This window comes from Rhinolophus ferrumequinum, chromosome 12 (genome assembly GCF_004115265.2).
Source record: "Rhinolophus ferrumequinum isolate MPI-CBG mRhiFer1 chromosome 12, mRhiFer1_v1.p, whole genome shotgun sequence".
NCBI classification, from domain to species: domain Eukaryota; kingdom Metazoa; phylum Chordata; class Mammalia; order Chiroptera; family Rhinolophidae; genus Rhinolophus; species Rhinolophus ferrumequinum.
In genome coordinates, this window is record NC_046295.1 from 19,209,382 (window position 1) to 19,233,405 (window position 24,024).

General features: G+C 38.1%; 1 protein-coding gene and 1 pseudogene across 3 annotated transcripts in view; one reads left to right on the plus strand and one right to left on the minus strand.

Annotated features, from left to right (window-relative positions):
• MLLT3 (MLLT3 super elongation complex subunit) overlaps positions 1 to 24,024 on the plus strand; it is a 256,534-nt gene that overhangs the window by 111,668 nt on the left and 120,842 nt on the right. The window lies entirely within an intron of this gene.
• On the minus strand, positions 3,175 to 4,028 carry LOC117032309 (voltage-dependent anion-selective channel protein 2-like; annotated as a pseudogene).

Below are 24,024 nucleotides of genomic sequence, written 5' to 3' on the forward strand. Positions count from 1 at the left end.
GTGGAATTCATCTAATTCAAAATTAGTATTTCAATTTCTAAGAAAAAAATCTAAAATAGTAACAAGTTGTATATTGCCAAAATTTGTAGGAAAAGTTGAAATACAAGTCCTTGGTTTGGAGATGAAAAAAGCTTGAAATACATGAAGTATGCATTTAAAAATTGTAGAATGTATACAAGTAGCTTGCAATGGTGAAATATGAATTAAGAATAAGCTATAGGAGGAGGCAGTTACGTGAGAAGTAAATCGATATTTTCTGAAATATTCAACACTGTAAATGAACGCCAATGGAATTAGGCATTTAACATGCCTTCTCTGTGTAATTTTAAGAACCGTTAAGTTTTTCATTTATTTGGGATGGCTTTACGGTGTGGTCATCTTGAATTAGAGAGAGGTGTTTTAAATGATCTCCCAGTTCCTTCTGGCCCTAGAATTTAATACTCTTTTGAAAGACACTTTGCCAGTTTGATTCTAGTGGTGAAATCCTAGGAAAGTTAAGCAGATGAGGCTGTGGTTGAAAAAACATGTAGTGAGGATTTGGCCTGCCACAGTTATTTTAACAGACGGCCAACTCTTTCTCCATTCCATTTGCTCTGTAGTATCCATAATCACTTTTTTTGAGTCATGTCCTCATGTGGGTAATAGACCCTTTAAATCATTTACTTTTGTATTTATGTGCTCTGACTGAATAGAAAATTATCCACCACCCCTTGTAGTGACAGGAGGAAGTTAAGACCTGGATCTCTGAAGAACTACTCAGGTGATCACTTGTGTGAGCTTGGCCAAAACAATGGCCGTGCTTATTTTTTAGTGCTAAGAAAGGAACTTTTCTTTTCTTTGTCTTTTTAGAAAAATACGGCGTTAGCTTTTCAAATACAATCTTGACTCTGATAAGTAGCTTATAACCTCTTTCAAGTATATGTGAAATAATTGAATTTTCTGTGGTGCTCGATACCGTAGAAGTGGAGGAGATTTTTAGCTGCTGCTGTATTATTGAGAGAAGGGTCTACTTGGCGGTGCTGGTGGTGTGGGGGGCTGGGATGGGGGTGGTGGAAAGAGCAATTTGATTCCTGATTCCCAATAGGCACCCCACAGTGACATCGAGGATGAAAAAAAATCACATAACTGTGGAATTTGAGGCTACCCTTTAGGTTTTTCTTACATTGTTCTGTGTTCTTTAGATTCCTGAGGAAAATAGCTAAATGTTGGCTTCTGTGCTACCAATTATGAAATTAAATCAAGAATTGGCCAAGAATCTTAATGGGAAATTTAACAACTCTTAGCTGTCTGACTGAACTGTGTGGGTTCATCATTAGGAAAAGTATATTAATATTCCAGTTCCCAAAAAGTACTTCTAGAGAATTCATCAAGGAAAGCTTGGCTTCGGTAGGGGAACTGGCAGTAATTTGCTCATTCTCATTCTCTGTCTTTTTACTTTAGATTCTTGAATCATAAGGTTCCCCCCCTCAAAAAAAAAATACTTATTTTTCAAGGCTTAGCTTTAGGAATCTCTTAAATACTTCCTAAGAAAGCCACCCTTACCCTTTTATTTTTTTGTGTTACACCACACCTTGCCATTACTTCTAACACTGCAGTTGGCACATTATAGTCAGTTATGTACAGGTTTGCCTTTTGTTTTCCTTTGAACAGGGTCTTTCTGCTCTAGCTGTCTCTGTATTTGTAGCACCTAGCACTTAACAGGTGGTCAGTAAGGAACTAATCAAGAATCTATTGTGTACCCTTCATTACACGAGTCACTCTGAGATCTTAAAATAAATGGGCTTTTAGTGGTTGGCCCTTTCTCCTTTCTAAAAGGGTAGGAAGGCTTCTTCAGTGCGGCAGTACGTGAGTGCTCCATGAATTAATTGGTTATCATCCTTATTCCACTGCGCTCTACAGACACATACTTGTGTTTTAAAGAGCAAAATTGCACTGAAGTGCCCAGCCCAGTAGAGTGAGTCTGTCTCTTCAACATGTGAAGGAAAAGCAGTCCTACCCCTCTTTGCAGAGGCAGCTTTGAACTAGACCAGCAGCAGGCTGGCTCCGTCTGAAATTGTCAATCCACCATTGTTGAGTTTCCATATGGAAATTTGTCTTTGCTCAATGCAGCCTAGAAATTACTCAAGTGGATCTGTTTGCATGAAGGGAAACTTACAGAACTAGGCAACTTCATGTGAAAGGCCAGGAGCCAGGAGTGAAAGCAGTTAGGCCTTGATCCAGAGGCCAGTGGAGGAGCTATTTCACGTGCTTACTTATTTCTAGGCTCCTTCCTTTGAAGAAGTAAGGAAGGATTGAAACGGAAGGGTCGCAGGTGTGCCCCCACAAATTTGTGGCCTACAGTTTGGCTCTCAAGGAGACAGCATTAGTTCTTTCTGCTAATTTTCAGTTTTATTTTTGTTCTTATATTGTACACCTACATTTTGCTTATTTTGTTGCCATAAACCTGCTTTCCAAAGACCAAGTCAGTGGAAGAAAGGATATGGGTTTTGGCAAAGGAAGGGAGCAGATAAAATACCAAATACCTCTTGTATTTGTAGAAAGGACTATACCTTATTATGGGCTGTGATCGTTTCACATTTTACATTGTAAGGACACGAGAAGCTTCAGTCGGCACCTTGAAAGCACTGTGTTGAAGTGGTTCAGAGCATGGGCTGTAGGTAATTTCTACTCATACTTGTGAATAATTTAGCCTGTTGTCTTATATATACTGCAGCATTGTTCTAAGTTATGCAGATTGAACTAGTTCAATTTTTCCCTGAAAAATATTTCACAGTCTTTATTTAAATTTGGTGACATCCACAAATGAATATTATCTGTGTGACATTTCTAATGTTGATTTTTATACCTTTTATTTCTAAAATACTTTTACTTTTTTTTTTGACAGTTTCCGTAAAGGTCTATTTCATTATTGGTGGGTAACGCATTTAAAAGTTAAGTACCTTTAAATACTTAACAGGTGACTGCACAACTATAGCACCGGTAACTAGTTAGATAACCAATTCAACTAGCAACCAGCTAACAAGTAACTGTTTAAATATTTAAAATACAGCTCTTGTTTAGATCATTCTTTGTTTAGTCACCTTCTTGGAGGGATAAAAGCTTGCTGGTCACACTGGAAATATATTAAGAGCAAATCTTCTGATAACCCATTCCCAGAGGTTTCTTTCAGCTGGATTAAGCCTCTAACTCCAGGGCAAGCCCAACTTTGTGGCCTCCAATATTAATGCTCTTCCCATCTACCCAAGCAGACAGGGTAAGCTTCACACCAGGCCTCAGAGTCTGCATGTAGTGCACTCCAAACGAGAGTTGTTGACGTTTGCAGAAATGGAAACAGTGGGATCCGATTGATATTTATTTAGCTGCTATGACAAAGCGAGTGCAGTTGGTACCTGATGTCCAGGCAAGGTTTCTGAAGTGTCAAGATTTTCATATACTTTCTGATAAATCGATCCTCCAAATTCTGTTCCACCATTGACATTAGTGTGTAGCTGGAAGTCTCCAGTCCTGTAGCCAGCCCACTACAAAATTATTCCTGATTTGGAACCATCCGAGGTCACCTGGGACCCAGCAAGCCTGCCCTCATAACCAAAGACAGCGGAACCGTGGATTGCAGGTCCAGCAGAATCAGTCAAGATTGCAACCAAGGTTTTACACTCCCTCTTGTAAGAAGACTTGATTTTACCACGTCTTTTCCCTGTGTTTGGTGAAAAGGTGTTATCAAACGTCAGTTTCAAACCTTGACAAAACGCACTTCCTAGTGTGTTACCAGTGTTCCATTTCTCTGTGAAAGTCAGACCATACTCACCATTTATATTTGGTCTCCAAGGTCCCAGTAACTTTACCAGTGCCTGTGTTAGGTGAACCAGATGTTGAGAATTCCACACCACTGCATGACTTTGTTTTCACATCAGTTTCACCAACCCCAGGCAGAATCTTTTGTTGAAAATATCTCTGGCAGCTTTGCCGAGGTTAGCGTACGATGGAGGAATACACATTGGCTGCGCGCAGCTCTGTTCATAAGTCGCCATGGCGAGGCCGGGGAAGAGGTGCCCTAGGGTTCCCTGAGGGGTTTCCCTGCCGCCTTTCAGCTTGCAGCTCTGGCTGCTTGGCTCATTGCGGGTCGGGCTGCAGCTGCCGGGGGTGGAGGGCAAATGAAGGCTACTTTGACTTTTTAAAAGAATGTTATTCACAGCATCCCAAGCAAGCAAGCTAGAACAGACACTACCACCCATGTCTGATTAAGGAAACTGAGTCACAGAGAAATTGTGACTAACCTGACATATCATAGCTACCCAGTTAGTGGTGACCCAGAATTCCAAGCTCGTGTGGTACCTGAGTTCTCTCAGCTTTGTTCATTTCTCCTTTCTGAACTGCTTGCTTTGAGTCAAATAGGTTAGGTCTTCTCAGAGGAAGGTCTCAGCTTAGAACCCGGCACTAATTTGGAAAACTTTTGGATTCGTTTAAGGTGGAGACAGGGAATCACCTGTTTTCCCTTTTTAAAAAGAAATAACCTATAGGAAAAAAAACAAAACAAATAGTTTGCTCTAGATGTAAAGAGAGGCCCACAGCAGTAACAACATAATAAGCAACTTAATTAGAGAAATAGTTCTAGGGCTTAAAAGGCACCCTTCACAGTAATCGCCTTGGGGTACAAGTACAAAGTTAAAAACTTTCACAAGAAACCTAAAAGCATAAAAAGAGCCAGTAACACCCCCCCCCCAAACAAACAAACAAACAAAAAACCAGTCAGCAGCATTATGTCATATTAGAACGTTAAACTTATAAAGGAGATTATTTTAAGCAGTTCCTTCCAAATTATCCATACCCCTCAATAATTAAAGAGCTCTGTCATGTTAGGAATAACATGAGAGAACGAATTCAGGCCCTGCCAGATGAGGGCAGACCAGGATCTCTTTAATTGAGAGCTTTCAAATCCAAATTGTCATCAGGTCCTGTCAATCTCTTTCTTGGTAAGTCTCTCAAGTTCATTCCCACAGCTGCTGTTCTACTCCCAGCCCTCTCTGGAAAATTCTGTTCTGAGTTCCTAGAGCTGGAAGTCCACCTCTGTTGAAGCCAGCCCCTCCTCTCTCTCTCTCTTTTCTCTCCTCCCCGCTTCCTGGTGCTTCCACAGACATGGCCTCATTTCTAAATACAACTAGACTGTGAAGTAAGTAGTACTCCCTTGTTACATATGAGGAGAGCTGAGAGGTTACCAGGACTTGCCCCAGGTCATAGCTATTAAGTGGTGGGTTTAGAATTTGAAACCAGGTCGTCTTATTCCCAGTCCCGTGCTCTTTTCACTTGCCATAGCTTTCTGTGTCTGCCATCTTCACTGCAGTGGTAGTTTGCAGAGGAAGAGATGTTTGAAGTCATCTTCGCACCTGGGTTTTAGGGCTTTGGAAGGTCATGATCCATAGTTTGAGTTCACCCTTGACAGGGTACAGTGGCCCACTCTGCAGTTCAGCAGCCGTACTTCTGGGTTATATTTCTGCCTTACTTTTCAGAGGCATGGGAGCCAATCGGTATATAGATATTGAGGACCTGTTCTGTGCCAGGTATTATGCTGGGCCCTGGGGTACGGTGCTGAGCAAGGCAGAGATAGAACAACTCTTTTCACAGAACTTACATCTCCTCTCTGTGCAATGAGAGCCAAGGCCCGCATGTTAACCTCAGCACCCATGTCAGACTGGAGACTGGAGGAACAAGATGCCATCCCCGGTGTAGCTACTACCAGTGCGGCAAGAATCCCAGGTCCCTGTGGGCTGTGAAGGACTGCTCATGCCTCATCATGCTGGAAACACAACTGCACTCAGCCCTGGGCAGGGCATAGGACATCTCGTATTGGAATGAGGCTGTGTTCTTCCTGATTGGCCCAGATGATGGTTGTACTTCCTGCTTTGGCAATTGTCGGTAGCGGATGAAACTCACAAGGCTGGAGCGACACTTCTGCTGCATCCTCCTCCCCCCACCCAAGGCCTAAATACTTAAATGGTTTACTGATTTGTAGTCTATATGAAATATACAATCATTGCAAATATTCCTACCTTTTAGGATTTTCTTGGTTGCTTTTATGTCCCAGTGATTGCTCATCCCATTTTAGGATAAAAGAGAGTTGGCAAACACAACTCGTACCATTAGGACAGTTACGCTCAGTGTCTCACTAGAACAGAAGGACTGTACAGCCTGAAAGGACACTTGCTCCACCCCTCATTTCGTGTAAGAAACTGAGTCCTGGGGAGAAGTTATGAGACTCTCCCTGGGCCTATGTCTCGGCCCCCTGGATCCCAGAGCAGATAGGAGAGGAAGGAATTACTAAAGTTGCTTTTTTGTTTTTCTGTCCAGCTTTATCCTTTTGGTCAGCAGAAAAATATGCTCACGTAAAGGTGATAGGTTGATGGTCAGCTTCAGTTTTGGGTGGCAGAGTATGTTTTTATTGGGGGGGGGTCTACTTTCAAAGATTTTTAATTGGGGATGTGAGACTGCATCATTGTTTGCTAGCCAAATGGCACGTAAACTAGAGACTCACTGTTTCACTCTTCTCTCTAAAATACTAACAAACCAAACCAAACCCAACCCGAAAAACAAAGGGCATAAGCAAACTTGTCGAGTTTATTGCTTTCAAAAGGGGGGGAAAAAGCCTTGACATTTCCTGTCATGACTGATGAAATAAACCTTGAAGTCAACACATTAGACTATATCATTTTTGTTCCAGTTTTCTCCTGGCAAATAGAAGAATGTAATAAGAAAGGAACCCATGCTTCCAAAACAAATAGGGTCTAAGTCCAAGACATCTAAAGCTTGTGTGGAATCCCTCCGGCATTTACCCCACTGGGCCCCAGGGAAGGGAGGAGACAAACGTCCACATCCCTGTTCTAAGTCAGAGTTGGTTCAGTTAAAGGTGAAGCTGTCTGTCAAGCTATTTATAGCATGTTTATAGCATGATGGAAAAACGAAAGACTACAGTTTTTAAAGCCTTGCTTTCATTCACAGATAGTAAAGACTTTTGTTTTTAAAGGGTAGATTCCTTAACATATTCTACAGTAATTGACGTGAGTTTACACCATGGCATTTGAGCCAACTGATGATTTTTATCATATTTATTATGAACAATTTGTGTTTAAGGTTGAGAACTCAATGAAATGTCAGTCTTTAGGATGAAGATGCCACTTAGTTTTAGATGGTAAGAGAGGGGCTTCAAGATAAGGTATTGTTTTAGAATGTAAATTGTTTTTCATTTTAAATGCTTAGAAGATTGAGTTTCGTTGGCGTTTCCCAGGAGTTTCATTCAACCAGGTATGATATGATTAATGGAGTTTCCAGTATAATTCTGTAAACTTTTGTTTAATTTTTGGTGTATAATTATGTGTTGCCATTTACTCTAACATTTATTTCTCCATGAGTTTTGAATTAAAGTGCCATTACTTTTTTGTTTTAAGGATATAAATTCTTTGGCTTTTTTTTTTCTTTCTTTTTGGTACCATTACACAAGTGACTGCTATATAACGTGTTTGCATAATATAATGAAGGAACGTGTGGGTGAGACATGCTGAAGTCTATGAGGAACCTTTGCTAGATGACATATTTGACCTTGGGAAATATTCATCAAAGTAAAGTTGCTGTCCCAGAGACTGTGTTTAAAAGTATTTCTCTGATTTGGATCTCTCTAGTAGCTTGTTTGAAAAACAAACCTACTGACTGGCCTCTTCAGTACTTGTAGAAGCTGGCAGAAAATCAAGTGTGTAAATTGCTCAGACCCTAGGTTACTCCCCTGTTTTGTTAGCCTTATTTATCGTAAGGCATTTTATCCAGAAATGTCTTCACCAAATGGATGCATTAATGTTGGAACAGTCATTTCCTAAATGTTTTTGGATCAAGTAAATTTGGAACAATTGGGAAATTTTTTAGGTTGCATTCTCATATTTGATATTTAGGAAAATATGCATTAGTGAAATATATAGTTTGCTTTAGTAGGACAGTTTATTGCTAACTGAAATAACACCCTGACTGATAGCTTTTCTAATATGCTACCTTCAACCCATCAAAATAAAATATCTATATTTTAGAGGATAACTCAACTTTGGTGGGGCAATAGCCCTCATAATTAGAGTATGCCAAATTCCTGGAAAAGGTAGGTAATGTAAATTAAAAATTTTTTTAAATGGGAAAAAAAAGTAATGCAAGTAAAATGTGATTCCCCCCGGCCCCCCTCCCCCCAAAAAAACAATGTGAAAATGGGGGCTTCCATTTGTGACCCAGGGACGTTGGGCCAGTATTTTTTTTTTTAAACAAATGTGCCACGCACCATATTTAATCAGCTGTAAATGATATATTTCTGTTCCTGTTGGATTGATTGCCTTTAAGAATGAGTCATTTCAACACAGCAGCCTAAAAGTAGCAAGTTGTGTGAAAATGTTTAATATATGTTAACGTATTCTCATTTTTCTTAACTGAAGGTGATCTGTGCCTTATTTTTAATGCAAGATCAGAATTTGAAATTGTACCATCAAGTTAATAAAATGCAGAATGGCTTCTAGGAGGGAAGATTTGATGGGTACCTTTGTGAAAATTTAAGACTTAGGACACGATGTGCTTTTTTTAGGTAAATTATAACGGGATATCTGTTTAGCTGCCTTCTTTCACATTATAAAAATTTACTGTAGAAAGCATAGCCATTAACAATCAAGTGGTTGGCATTTCGGCTGTGTTTGAATTTCTGCTTTCTAGACTCTTTCCATCAGCACAAATAGCTTCACCTTGAGCCTAAAGATTGTATAAATCATACTGACGTTTAAAATGCATGAATCAACTCTTAAGGCAACAGATTTTGCATTCTTTCTTTTGCTTTTCTCTTGCCATTGCTTCATGATGTCAGCTAGCCTCAAAGCTTTGGCTCGATGAGTGGCCATTATAACAGGCTCACAGTCCTTTGGTGAATTCATAGAATTAAATTATTCTAGTTCAGCCAGGAGTCTTGGATATTTACTTATGACAATGAAGTCCTCCATTGGTTAGAACATTATTCTTTGTACCTATCAATCATTTAAAAATATTCAAGAAGTCCTGATGGGATGTGGAATAGAAATATTTAGAGCGTGGTCTTGCAGATAAGTATGATTTATTTATTTAAACTGCTTTTCATGGATATTGCCTTCAGAAATCGTTTACAACTGTGGGAGAAAATTGTTCTCCTTAAATTATAGTCATAGGACATTTGGTCTGCTTTTTCCTTGAAGAACTCTTTGGTCAAGTTCCTTGTAGGGCACTACCTTTTTGAGCTGACAGCTAGATCAGAGACAGGGGCTGTATTTAGAATGAAATGAAATCAGGATGGGATAGAGGCTAAGATGTCCTCAAGGTCTCTGCTGAACGAAGGCAGAGGCTTTGGGAGTAGACTGAGGCTTGTAGTGGATGGGTGAGGGGATTCACGGACAGGAGCTGATGGACAAGATAGATAGGTCCATTTATAAGCAATACCTGGAAAGTGATTGACATAGTATAGCGAATATTAATTGTGGATCAGCTAGTCATTGAAAATGAAAGTATCACAGCTGCATTTGAACATTAGTACCCACCCAGACTTAATTTTCAAGGTGTTCTAGTCTTGTAAATTTAGCTAGCATTTAGATTAGAAGAGATGCAAACTCTTTACAACTACCTTCCCCTCACTGCCCACCCCCGCCCCAATATACTCAGTTCATTTAAGTACGTTACTATGAGTTCCTGTGTGGTTTTAAGGTGAAGTTACTGAAGAATCTTTTGTTCCAAATCAGTCCAATCATTAAAGAGTTCTAGAAATCATGCCGAGGGCCTCAGAAATGATATATTACAATTTTAGGAGCCAAGAGACAGAAAAAGATACTCCCAGCCGACACTTGCAAATCAGAAGCAGCTGCAGAAAGGTCAGAGTCCCTGTGTGTCAAGGGGCTGGTTATTTTATCATCAGTGAAGGGAATCAACTGTATTCCATGTCTCTAAGCATTTGACACTTCTATTGGGCATCATCTCTAGCCTTCTAGGAACAGTCATCCACCAAGAGTGTGATACAATAAGTTCTATTTGTGCAATGACTAGAAAGTGCAGTAGTAATTTGCAAGTTGCACAATAATTATTTATGTATTGTGCTTCATTGTTGTACATGGGCCAGGCTTGAGTAACCTATTTTGGTTAAATAGCCTGCATCTACTTTGCTCTTTGAGTTTATTAGCACAATTAGGTTTTTTGTTGTCTTTTGCATTTTTTTTTTCTTTTATGGTTTTTGTAGCAGTGACATTATGGGATTACTCTGTTCCTGACAGTTCTTTGGGAAAAGATTGAGTATTATCTGGTGGATTAAGCTTGAATTTTGGACCCAGTCCTACTCCTTACTAACCAATGAAAAAAGCAACTGTCGTTTAGCCTCTGGTGTTCAGAAAGTTTCTTCTATGCCCATGTCTATATTTTCTTGGCAGGGGTTGCTTCAGCAGTAAAAAGACATACCTCTTCTGTTCTTATCACCTTAAGAATCGTAAGGTTTCTCTTGAACATTTTGTTTTGCTGCTGTTCTTCCTGGTTTTTTTTTTTTTAATTACAGTTGGTGAAACTGAATATTATAACAATTTTTGTATTCTTTAAATAGTGTTAGAGGGAGAAGGACATTTTAGGGGGTGATTGTACATAATCCATTGGTCCTTTCAAAAATAGTGATGTTTTAGAAAGTGATGTAATTTATGGGATAAAGGAAGTAACTTTACACAGTGGGTGGAGGAAAAACAGCTGTGTAACTGAAGCAACGAGAAAAACGGATTCACAGAAGAAGAGTGCGTTTTTGCTTGGATGAGGGTGAGTGTGTGAGAGACGCTCCAGAACAGTGGCTTCTCACACTTGAGAGCCTGGAAGGCCTGGGATGGCAGGTCGCTGGGGCCTCCCGAGTTTCTGATTCCAAAGGTCTGGGGTGGGAACTCAAAATTGGCATTTCTTACAAGTTTCCCATACCCGTAAGATGATGGGAGCTGTTCTGAAGGGCAGGAGACTATGTTTGAATGTCTCTAACACTTAACTCTCTGTTAGTCAGAAATTTGGGCTACATGAGACCTCTTCTTTGACCGCATTTAGCAGAAGGATGTATAATTGTTGGCAAAATATTCATGTGTTAAGATGAATGTTTGGTAGGAATTTATCATTTACAAAGTGATTTTCTCATAACTTACCTAATATATTATATTGGAACTGCACAGTGGTGCTTTTAATTATTTTATGGATAGAAGAATCTGAGGTAGAAAGGAGTTATGTAACTTGCCTAAAGTTGGTTACCCCAGCTAGGAAATGTCAGAGAGCCAGGCAGCGAACACAGATTTGCTGGCTCTAAATCTGGTTTCCTTGTAAAATTCAACTCTTAATATAGTGTGTGTGTGTGTGTGTGTGTGTGTGTGTGTGTGTGTGTGTCTGTATCTCTATATCTCTAATCTGTCTATGTCTATTTCTATAGCTATATCATCTATATCTATATGAAAAGATAGATAGTGGAAGGTACATATAGGTGGGAGACCTTGATACCACTTCTCCTTGACTTTCCAAATATTTCAAATTCCCATAGCCTTGTTCTTTCCTGAATTTCTCTTGAATTCCCTCAGCATCACATTATTGTTTTAAAAGCATTTTTCTTTTATTTCACAAGTAAGAATTTTTGTAGAAAAATGAGAAGATACAAATAAGCAAAAAGAAGAAAATACTTTTCATCCGAGCATCAAGCACAGAGTACCGGGCATAGAAACCATTAATAAATATCTATTGATTGAATGCCAGGAATTAGCTCCCTGACCTCTGGGTAAATTGCTTAAGTTGTCATATTCCATCTGTAAAAAGGAATGGCTGGCAGGGCTCTTATGCTACTTATTTCCTTCTGTTATGGATTTATTTGACATCAGCGATCTTTCAGGGACTTGGTGAAAGATGTTAAATAAATCATATCTTTGTTACTATTAAGGAAGAAGTGATTTGAAATTTGCTGTCTTTAAATATCTACTGCTCTTTGTCATAAATAGGAAAGAAAATAAGTTTTTTTGCAATGTATGATATGTGTTTATTTGGGTGGTAGGATTGTGTGTGAGAACAAATGCATTTATTTATAAATAAATTATCATTATGAAATATTAAAAATTTCTTCCTGTGATATTTCAAGTTCTGTTGTATAGTTTCCTCCCTTCGTGACCCCAAATTACAGTCAGATGAATTTAGAGATAATCTACCAGCATTTCTTCAAGAACATAGAATAATAAGGAAAAGGAATTAAAAGAGTAGGAAAAATTTATTTGATTGCTTGGTAGTCTTTCTGGTTGATTGTATTCCATGTGTATAATTAATATGGGCAAGTGTATATTAATTCATATGATTTACTTAGTTCATTAGGTGATTACATTGTCATTGTCCAAAAATGTGACTATTTCGAAGAAAAACTAAATTATGTAGTGGTTTCATAATATAGGTTATGACAGCACACAAGGAGAACAATTTTTGTAAAACACAAGCGTATCTGTTGTCCTATGATAAATTTAAATAAAACAGGCTTTATTCCAGAGGGGATTACAATGCCTCCAAAATATTTACTAGCACAATAAACAACTTTTCTTTTTCCTATTGTTTTAGCACTATTTCGTACTTCCCAAATTTTCTTATGGCCGAGTTTGTTATTTCCATTCTATAGGCGGTATGTGTACATAGAAATATGTTCATCCATTTAGTTAAATCCCCTGTTAGAATGGGTTGGGACTGAGGGCTGGACATTCAAGTCAACAAACAAAAAAGTACTCTGGAAGCGTAAATTGCTGGTTTGTTCTCTGTCAATTTTTTTCTTTTTATATAAGTGAATCAGGCTATGGTAGAATTCAACAAAAAATTAACTGAAAGGCTCTTAGCAAAATTCATACTTCTATTAATATTTGATATTGAATAAATCTAGGATTAATTTTTAAAGTATGATATAAGAATAGGATTTTAATGTGTAATTTTGCACTTAAGGTCCAATAGTTTCATAATAGGAGTGGTTCCCTGTAAACGTTATTTTGAGATTTAGCTCACTTTCATTCAGTTTTATAATTTATCTTTTGGAACTGACTCAGTGAAAGTTATTATGGTCATACTTTAAGAGGAGAAATTTTTCTTCTGATTTACACTGAATGAGTGAACATTAGCTAGCTCTTCAAGTTAGGATCTTAATTATTCTCGTTTGACCTTTGCCTGTAACATTTGGTTTGAGTTGTGTTCTTCTCTTTGACTTTAAGATTCAACCACTGGCAGGAGCCTTATTTAATCTTTCTATTGAGCTGTTTCATCTCCTTGAATAGGGCATAAACCTATTCATAAACCTATCTTTCATATGGGCATGCTATTCTGGAATACTGTTAAGATTGAGTGCTTTGTGGCAGGGTGCATTCTATTTAAAAAGTAATGTAATATGTTTCAATGTGATTAAGAACAAGAGTGTTACAAGTGCAAAGTACAGTAAAATCATAACACTCAAGGGCTTTTTACATAATGTGCTATATCTAATGTGCAAACAGTTGACTTAATTTTTTACTTTAGCTTTTTAAAAGCCTGGTGTTTGTCATAAATGCTGCCAGTATGTTCTGATCTTTCATTCCTTAATACTTGAGTTGATACGCTACTATATAACTAAATTGTATCAAGTTCCTGAGGAATCAGATTTCTAGTTTGATTTATATATGTAAAACTGGGTCTTATTCAATAGATTTAATCTCACTTCATAATCAGAATGAAAACAAAATGATAATCTAATTTATAGTATTATTTAAATATGGGGCAGCCTCTATTCAATTGAGTATTCATTTATTTACTGGTCTAAAATAAAAATAAAATCCTCTTCTAATTAAGAAAAAGCCTTTAAAAAATTCAAGTGTGATTTGGAATCTTTGTTGTGTTTCTGTTGTTCTTTTGTTTGTCCCAATCTCCTGCTTGTGGTATAGCAGATATGGTATTTAGCTGATAAGTGTCTCATGCTTAAATGAAGACACTAGAAAGCAAACTGCACCTGCCTTCAAGTTAGAATAGAAGTAGCATTTATGACTTGTCTTTGGAATAACAGAATTTTTGGTTGTAGAGGCAGCTTCTGAAATGGAAGCTGCTCCCTTATGCGACACAGGAGGCCTGGGGTAAGTGTTTCAGGCATTCTCCAAAGGTCAGATGGCAAGTCTGTGATACTAGAAATGGGGCCAGGACCATGTCTCTTTTTAATTTTTATTTTTTTGACATTCAATATTAGTTTCAGTTGTACATCATAATAGTTAGACATTTGTAAAGCTTACGAAGTAATCCCCTGATAAATCTAATACCCACCTGGCACCAAACATAGTTATTACAATATTATTGACTATGTTCCCTATGCTTTACTTTCCATCCCCAAGACTATTGTATAACTACCAAATCTGTGCTTCTTAATCCCTTCCCCTTCTTCACCAAGTCCCCCAACCTCCCTGTCACCTGACAACCAGAACCATGTCTCTTGATTCCTTGATATTTTTTCTTTTGCTATACCACAGGATTCAAATTCAGATTACAATTCTGTTTCCTCCTTGTGTGTTTTGTTGCACTATTTCAGTGTTACTGCTTTGTAATACATAACCTTGGAAGCTTTACTTACTTCTTTTCACTCTTATGTTGCTAATTTGGGCTTCATGAGTCTGAAGGTGGGCTGCCAGTGTGGACCAACTGCTAGTACGTTTAGTGGTGGATTGAGCCGAAAGAGTTCCAAAGGGAAGAATATTTGTTTTTTTCAGACATCCCTGCCAAGAATCTGTAAGGCCCAAAACAAAACTAGCTCCAAGAATGTTTAAAATTGAACCAATTGTAAATGTTTGTATTTAAGTCTTTTTTTCGAAAGATTTTTGGGAAAGTCCAGAGTAAGTTCTCTAATTTTTATGGATTGTATTTGACTACTGTTGGATACCTGGATGACTTCTAGTTTCCAAAAAAGGTTTTAAAGCTGTGCAGGGATTATCTCATTTATGCCTTTGGCACAGATGGCCTCTTAAAGCTTCCAGGAGCTACATGATGTAGGTAAGAGCGTTAGCTCCATTTCATAACTGAGAGGACAGGATGTGTTATGTGAGTGTCCAGGGTGGCATCTGAACCAAGGGGTTTCTTCTCAAAAGCTCTTTCTCTCGACCACTAAGCTCTTCTGCCTCCACACTACACGTTTTTTCTGCTGCAGAATGCTGCCTGTTGCTAAAGTTTTGAGCGGGTCCTTGGTTTAACTTAACAAAACCCTTTTCCAGTTCTTATAGTGTGCTTCAACACTACACACAAGGGTTCTCATACTTACTATATTTGGGGTACAGTAATAATTTCTGGTAACATCTTAACCACCAGCGTCCTTTATCCTCCTCTTTCTTCATATTCTGTCTCAATTTTCTTCACTTTTCCATTCTCCTTGGTTTATCTGGAACCGAAGTCAAGGTGCCTTGTGCATTATTTGGACACCTTCGTTTCTAGTCTCTCTACTATTCCCAAATGAGTATAAAGCTGCTCGTCATTGGCTCCTAAATTCTTTACCAAAATCCTCTGTTTTATCTCCTCTTAGAAAACTTATTTCCTTCGTATCTCAAGATTGGAAAGAACCATGAAGAAATAGCCTAATTCAGTTACCACTGGAATGTTTCTCATATCCTCCAGCTTGTACCGTAGTCTCCCACTAAGCTTGTTCTAGAATCATTACTAATTAAAATTTTCTTGTCTTCCTCCTTTTGGCAATATCATAGCTGCTTTCTTTAAACAAACTAAAACTAAACCTAATGACTGACTCTCTCTTTGCTTCTTCCTGATTTTGTTTCCTAAGCTTTCCAGTTTGTGAGTTCCCACCTATAATATTGACTCTTAATAGTTTTTGTGTTTGTTCTCATTTCGCTTTCTTTTGTATGTATACTGTTTCCCTCTACTATTTCCTGGAATACAGAGACCATGAGAAGTACCAGGCAATTAGCGCTGCTTTTGGTAATTTTGTAAAAAAAAAAAAAAATGACTTCTAAAGAAGAATAAAAGCTGTTTTTTTTCTCCTGTTACTATCTATTTAGCCAAAAGGCATGCCAGAGCTACAAATCTGACAAATCAATGTAGCTCACTTTGTGGTGAGGATAAGGAGGAAAGAGTAAATCACTGCTATATTTGGTAGGAGCAAGCAAAAAAAAAAATCATACTCTGTAAAAGTGGATTTACTTTAATGATATAGATAAATTTTTATAACATACTTTTGAACAGTAGTTTCAGATTTTCTTTTTGCAGTGGCTTAGTTCTTTGTCTACATAATTTTAAGAGACCCTAGTAATAGATCTAAAACTCAGAATTAGTCCTTAGAGTATTTAAATTTTCATTGTTTGTGGCAAACACCCTATTGCTTTTGTAAAAGCAATGCAAACTACTTTTCATGGCTAACACACACTGCAAGGGTGTAGGGTTTCCTGAAACAGTTTGAAAACCCTTCCTTAAGAAGGGTGAGGATATAGGATTTTCCCTGGTTTAATTGAGAAGATTGAGAGCTTGTCAGGCTAAACAGGAACCACATTCCTGTGTGCACCATGTATGACAGTTGCCACCATATTAGTGTCACCCTCCTTCTGTCTTCATTTGTAATATCTAATGGAGCTTAAATCAATTAGGAGACTGAGGATTGGCCATCTCTGTGCCAAGTGCTAAAAACAGAAAAACAAAGCAGAGTCCAAAAGATGCTGAAAAAAAATCTTGTTCTTAAATCTTCCTCTAAAGTTAGAACAGTTTTGATTCCTTTGATTCCTTCCCTGGGAGCATTTGTTTTCCTTAGTGTAAAGAGAATAAAGCAACAATTAAGAAAAGACGGATCGTTGACTTATTTTGGACCATTCTCTTTTGGTGTTTCTGTGAAGTTAGAGTTGTGGTGCTCTCTTAGGCTGTTGTGGGTTTTGTTTTCTTTAAAAGGTAAATGGGTCTGATCTTTGATTTATTATATTTGATTATTTTAGAACACTGCCACTCGTATCACCCTAATGCAGTTGATGGCTCTCTTGTGTATAAAACCATTTCATCATCCTCTACATTGAATACTTAAAGGGCAAGTATTAAAAATGGAATTGCAATCTATGGAAGAAAGATGGATGTAATACATTTAAAAGTGTCTCTTATATACTGTGCTCTTATTAAAGAAAAAAAATTTACTTCAGTTGAAAGATATCCCCTTACTATATATGTTTGATAAAATTGTAGTTTCTGTGTTCTAATATTTTGAATGTCATCACTCTTGTACTTACCCTTTCTGTACTGAACCATGTGATTTTACTTTCCTTGTAGCACTATTTTCCTCCCGTTGAAGATAGCTTTTCACTTCTGATCTTTCTTTTTCTCAAATTGCACGTAAAGCCCACTGTTTTCTTATGGTTGGTGTTTCCCAACTCCTCCTTCTGTATGTATTGTGTGCAGGAACACTGAATTTTCAAGGAACATAATTAAAAAAAAAAGTCTATCAATTAAAATTAGGTTGTACAATTCCCAAGAATTTTATCCATTTAAAAAACCTTCATAATGAAGACTCATAATGAAGATTTTTATAAGTAAATGTATTGCTTTCTTGGGAGTTTGTAGCTTTGGGAGAATTTAAGATTTGGGAAATGAGATCGTGGAATCAATCAGAATAGCCAAATCTGTGTGGATGTTAAATGGTGAATTCAGGATGGAAGAGAAGTGAGCAGGAAATATTCAGGAGGGAGGAAGTGGCCTTCACCTCAATTAGAGAGTTAAAAACAGGTAAGGAGCTGCGCAGCCCTGGAGGCCAACATCAAGACAGGCTTTCTTTAGGCTGTTTACACATCTTCCTCTGTTAGCAACTTAAATAGTGCTTTCCCCCTGCCTGGCCAACACACACTCCTTTTTTCTCTCAGATCTCAGTTTAAATGTCACCTCCTCAGAGAGGGAATACTAATCTGAAATAAGAAGGAGTTCCCCATTCTTCTCACGTCAGCCTGCTTTACTTTCACGTTAGCACTTATTTTTCAGTACTGTTTTATTTTCATTGTAGCACTTACTACTCAAGGCTTCCTTTCTCCGCATGTTCTTGTATGTATGTTCTCCTTCATCTTGCCTCCTCCCCGTCCCTGCCTCCCACCAGGGGACATAGTCAGTGCAGGGCTCATGGAGGTGTGTTTATTGCTCTGTCTCTAGTCCCTAGAGTATGACCTGCACCGAGACAACAGTGTCTCTGGCTAGACCGTCATCTGCTTGAGAGCAGGACTCCATCTTATGTTTGTTACCCCTACGACTTCAGTGCCTGTTGGATTGAATGAATTAGGCGAATATCTGAGGGGAAAAAATGAATTACTATTTACGGGAAAATAGTATAGTTTTGTAAATGAAGACATTACATGTTTTTCCCCCTCTAAACAAAAAGCAGCGCCAGTCTTAGGAAAAGCTGGGCCAAGTGTAAAACTTGGGGTAAAACTGGGTAAGATTTTAATATCAGAGGGGTATCTAAGGATTGTTTACTTCTGCTACCTCCGGAAATCGTGAGGTGATTATTTTAGGAAGTGGGATTCTTCAGTAGCTCTTCATATGCTTTATTAAGTAATACACAGCCACAAGGAGGAACTGTGTTTCCCATGACCAGCTTTCTGATACACTGGTACACGATGAGATGAAGACACTCCTGCCAAATCCTGGGAGGTTCTTCATTACTTCCCTAGAAGATCATTTTCCATGTAGCTAATGTTGCTTTTCCAGAAGGACCTTTTGAAACATGATATTCTGAAAAATATTTTGCCCAAGGTTTAACTTAAAAAAAAAAAAGGATGGTCATCTTTAAGATAGAAATCGTAAGGTTTTTCCATGTGAATAATTCTCAAGAAAAGAAAAGAATTAGGTAGGTCTGTCTCTCGGTTGAACTTTCTCTGAAGATACAATTTTACTATTTCCAATAAAATTAGCCTGGAAATATATTTCCACTAAGCCAGTCATTTGAAGCAATGCCAGATATTGAGTTATATTGAGGGAACTTGGGCACGTTGCTGGAAGTACTATCAATTTTAGTGAAAGATGTAAGCTAGTGGATTTATATTTAATAATTCCCAACAATTCATAATATTACATAGTTTTGGGCAATTTCTGTATTTTGTTGGCTCATTTGTTATATGTTCCTTGAAGAAATGATTATGAAGATGATCTTATTTTAATATTGCAGTTATATTTCCTCAAGATGGAATGTATTGATTTAACCTCAGCTAGATGGGCTTTGCTTAACTTTAATGATGTAACTTCCTAGAAAGCTAAGAATGCGCATGTATTTAAAAGTGTTCCCCAATTTTCCCCTTTGGAGGGAGAGGCTAGGGATATTCCAAGTCTATAAGTAAAGATTCCAAGTTACTAACAAATGAAGGCATTTTTTTGGTATTGTTATTAAGATTTTTTTCAATATGGAGCCAATTTGGAGTCTTGAACTCTTGTTCCAAATCTAGGAGTTTTCTGCAAAATTTCAAAATTAATGATTTTTTATTTGTGTAATCCATTTTTACCCATCTGGTCTTTCTGAATGTGTAGTATGAGGTTCTGTATATAAGTATTACCTTTATCCATGTTATCTGTGTTTTTCTTCATTATTTTCTGTGTTTCTCCTTATCCTGACCTATCTATTATGCCGCTTTCCTGTTCTATTACTTCTCTGTTCATCCTCTCTGCTCGCCATCCGGCCTTTCTTTTTTACTGCCGGACTTGCTCCATCTCTTCCTTTGAAGCTCATACTGAAGTTGTATATCATTAATTTAACTCAATGTCACCAATGAGGGACTGCGTTCTGAAATGAGAAGAGGCATGAAATGTAGCCTCAGCTCCTGGAAAGCACAGAATTAAATAGAGGATAAGGTTTATTAGTGTCAGCTCTAGTAGGATTAGCTAATGATGCAATGAGAAAAAAGGTTGAACGCAGAAGAAGAAAACTGCCATTTCTGTTTTGGAGTATTGGCAGAAGGCTCTCCAGAGGAGAAGCTATTGGAGCTGGTCTGTGAGTGGTGAGTCCTGAGGAGAGAGACGGTGTTCCACACCTGCCTCGTTAGCTAACTGTATTTGGTTTGTTGTTTTAAAACTTTATGAAAGTTAGTTGGACAGTTATCTTGTGTGACCCCAGTTCTTTATTGCATAGGAATCAATTAGGCTTTTAGAATTGCATTTAAAAAAAATCAACAAGGTAAAAACAGCTCAACAATATGACTCAGAAGATGCCTGGTGTTATCTTTAATCCTTTTTCAGAAAAATGGGGAGGTGACACCCAGGGGGAAAACATTTTTTGTTGTTTAGAAATACCTGTTTTGAAATGAGCTAAATAGAAGTAACAGTAGAATGTGTGTGTGTGAATCTGTGTGTGAGTGTGTGTGTGTGTGTGTGTTTATAAAAACAAAAACAGAATCCAACTGTTGACTTTTGTTTTTCTCATAATGTCGCATGTAACGGCGTGGCTGTGTTCAGTGGCCGTGCGGATCTCAGATTGCTAGATGTCAGCCCTGGACTTCCAAACACAGAACAGCTGGGGCAGAGACATGGGCCATGCAGCACCCTGTTTCACTATTCATGGGGGCTCTGGTGTGGTGAAACTATAGCAGGAAGGGAAGGAGTCTAAATGCTCAAGGTGGAAAGGACATTTGGCCTAAAGCAGTGGTAACAACCAGTCTATATATAGAGTTTGGTGTGTTTCCTTTCTGAAGGGCTCTACACAGTAAACAAAGTGAAAGCAATAATTATCAATGGGCAACTGGGGCACGTCCTTTACAAAAGTATTCCGATGGACATAAATCATAGTGTCTAAGCAAACACGCTGGAGAGAGGCTCTGGAGAAGAATCCACCCGCTGTTTTCCTAAGGATTAGGAAGAAAATGGTTGCCTAATGATATATATTTTTTAAAGCTTAAGTAAGGGTCTTATGGGTCTGTAAGAGTTTCTCCTTTTCTTTCTTTTTTTTAATGCTAAAAATAGGCTCTTTTAATTAATTACATTTACTTATTGTATATGCAATTATTATATAAGCACAAATTCATTCTTCTCTAAGGGGCATTTATTTTTCTATACCAAGCGCAGCTCTTTTTTGAAGTTTTTCTCCTGAAGGAAGAATATTAAAAATTTCAGGTAATAAGTGAGGATTTGACTTATTCCACGTTAACCAGCTGATGACTTTTTTCCCCTTTCCTGTGTTTTTCTTTCTTGTGTATATTTTTTGCTCACCTTAAACATTAAATAGGTTAATGGTCAATATATAGTTAGCATCATACTACATATTATGTATATAGGTTTATATTGTGCCTATTGTTTTTGCAAAGCTATTTTAGGGGAAAAAACTCAATTCTTCATTGTTTACAAAAATTTGGGTTTGTCCCTCTCAGGCCTGAATTTTGGGTGTTGTGTGATGGTGGACCTGCATGGTACATGTGGTTGCTCAGACGGAAAGAGTTTTGAAAATGTCTCCGAGGTAGAGCCTCGGAGTACGTGGATAATAATGTATGGAAGGTAGAGGAGAAGGAACGTGGTATTTGTGGCTATATAATGTTAGTTTCAAAGTGACATTGGAGGTCTTCTGGCATAATTTGTTAACTCCGTTTCTTAAAATGGGGTACTATCAGAATTAGAACTACTAGTTAGCATTGGGTACTCAGCTTTCCGGAGAAGACTCATCTAGGGCAACACTTTCTATCACCTGTACCGATTTTTAAAAGTTTATGTTGATTGTAGAGAGTTTGAAGAAGAATTCGACTGGCTAATACCAACTCATATCTGCTCCTGGAAAGCTAAAGCCCAATGATAAATTAGTGAAGGTTGTCCTGAATGTTTAAGAAATTTCATTCAACAGCCATTTGTTGAGCATCTATTATTTGGCTCAATGTTAGTGCCTGGAGTTACAGATATGAATAACCATGGGGTTGCTGACCTCAGGGGCTCAGTCTAGTGGAGGAGTCTGAGAGGTAAATGCGTGTTATCCACCAGCCTGATAGTTTAGTGCTACTAGAGAAGCCTGGAAGAGGAACCAGGGAGATGTTCTGAAAGAGCGAATATCTGGACTGGATTTTGACAGGAAAAAGAGCTTCCAGTGATTTCTACTGAATTAGTGCTCGTAGTTTAAAGACTGAATATTAATCCTCCCATTTTATTGTCACCTAAAAAAAATGTGATGGCTTTCCAAAGATGAGTATCCCATCATTAATCTGAAACTTGGCCTTTTGTTACATACTAGGTCTTAAGGATTATCTGATTCTTCAACAATCGAGAGGAAGAATCGAGAGGTTGAAGGGTTTAAGATACTTAGATCTTATAAAGGTGACACGATGGCCAGTGATCATAGCAAAGGGATTTGTAATGAAGAAGTGTTGCTGACAGAAGGAGATCCCAAACGTGGTACTACTAGTTTAAAAATAACTGCTGTAGCCCTACAGGCTAACATGTTTTTTAGTTTTTACTCCTGTTTCTTTTAAAGAGCTAGGTTAGAAACTTATGTTAATGATTCTGGTTATAAGATGCTTGAATAAATAAATAAGCTAACTATTTCCCCTAATTTGAGTTTCTTCAGATTAAAACTATAAGTTTGTTTTGCATTGCTACCGGTTTTCTGACATGTTTACTGTGTGTAAAATACTGTTTGCTTCTAATTAAGAACACGGTACTGTACAGGCATTGTTCATTGTTATTGATGAACGTATTCCATTTAAAAGTAATTGAGGTATGTGTTGGTAAACAGCTTCTTATAAAACCAGGCCTCTATTGAATATTAATACATAACAGATAATTTCCTTTAGAGGGTGGAAAAAAATCTAAGACTATCAACTATAAGATGTGCTCACTAACAGCTGTTCCTCTAATAGGAGCAATTTGCATGCAGAATAGAGAAAATGAATTACACAAAAGGGTGTATAGCGGAACAGCTATAACTTCTCTGGCATGTACAAGCACCCACAGAATAAACTTCCTCCACATGACCTTGGCATGATTAATCCCAAACAACCAGGACACTGAAACTGCTGTTCTGAAAAAGGGCTTTGCAGCCTGGAAAGGCTGTGGGTGTAATACTAGCTGGGGTGGGTGAGGGGTGTTGGGTGCACTCAGAGGCATTACCCACCCCACCTGTTCAGGGTATTTGAATATTCATGGCAGGTTGGCAGGTGGTCAGTGGATGAAGGACTCATGCCACTCTGAGGCCTTCTGCTTTTTCATATTTTATTAAAGAAACACGTAAGGTCAGGTGAGATGCCTCATTCCTGATTAACTTCTGATGTCAGTTTGAGGAATTGGTTCTCAGGTGGGTCGAAGGGGACAGTCAAGTGTTAAAATCCTATCTTCAGCGCACCTCTTTGCAGCCATGTCTGTGCTCATGGAATGTCCAACCAGTTTTCATGTATATCATCATCGTCGTCTGTATTAGCCTCACACTTCTATTTCCCCACGTACATAGTCTCCTTGCATTTTGACAGCCATGCTGAGAGATGCGTAGATGGTGTTCTCTCTTTTAAAGGGAAAGGAAATGGAAGCCGTCTAGAGAATCCTTAGTCCAGGACCATGGACCTAAGTCTTCTAATCCAGATCCAGGGGTCTCTACTTGCGTCCTCCTTTCTATTTTCATCCGAGAAGTTTACATGGCAATTGGGTATTTTGCAGGTTAGATTTTTTGCCTCACTTCAGTCACTTATTGAGAACGTACCGTGTTTTCCCGAAAATAAGACCTAGCCTGACAATCAGCTCTAATGCGTCTTTTGGAGCAAAATTTAATATAAGACCTGGTTTTATTTTAATATAACATAATATAATACATAATACTGGGTCTTATATTAATTTTTGCTCCAAAAGACGCATTAGAGTTGATGGTCCGACTAGGTCTTATTTCCGGGGAAACACGGTATGTGTGCCAGGATCTGTGCTTTTACATACATCACTATGTTTAATCCTTACACTGTCCAGAAGAGGAACCCATCGTTCAGAGAGTTGGGGTAACTTTTCGGAGGTCGCCTGGCTAGTCTGAGGCGGGTCCTGGATTGGCACCTAGGTTTGCCT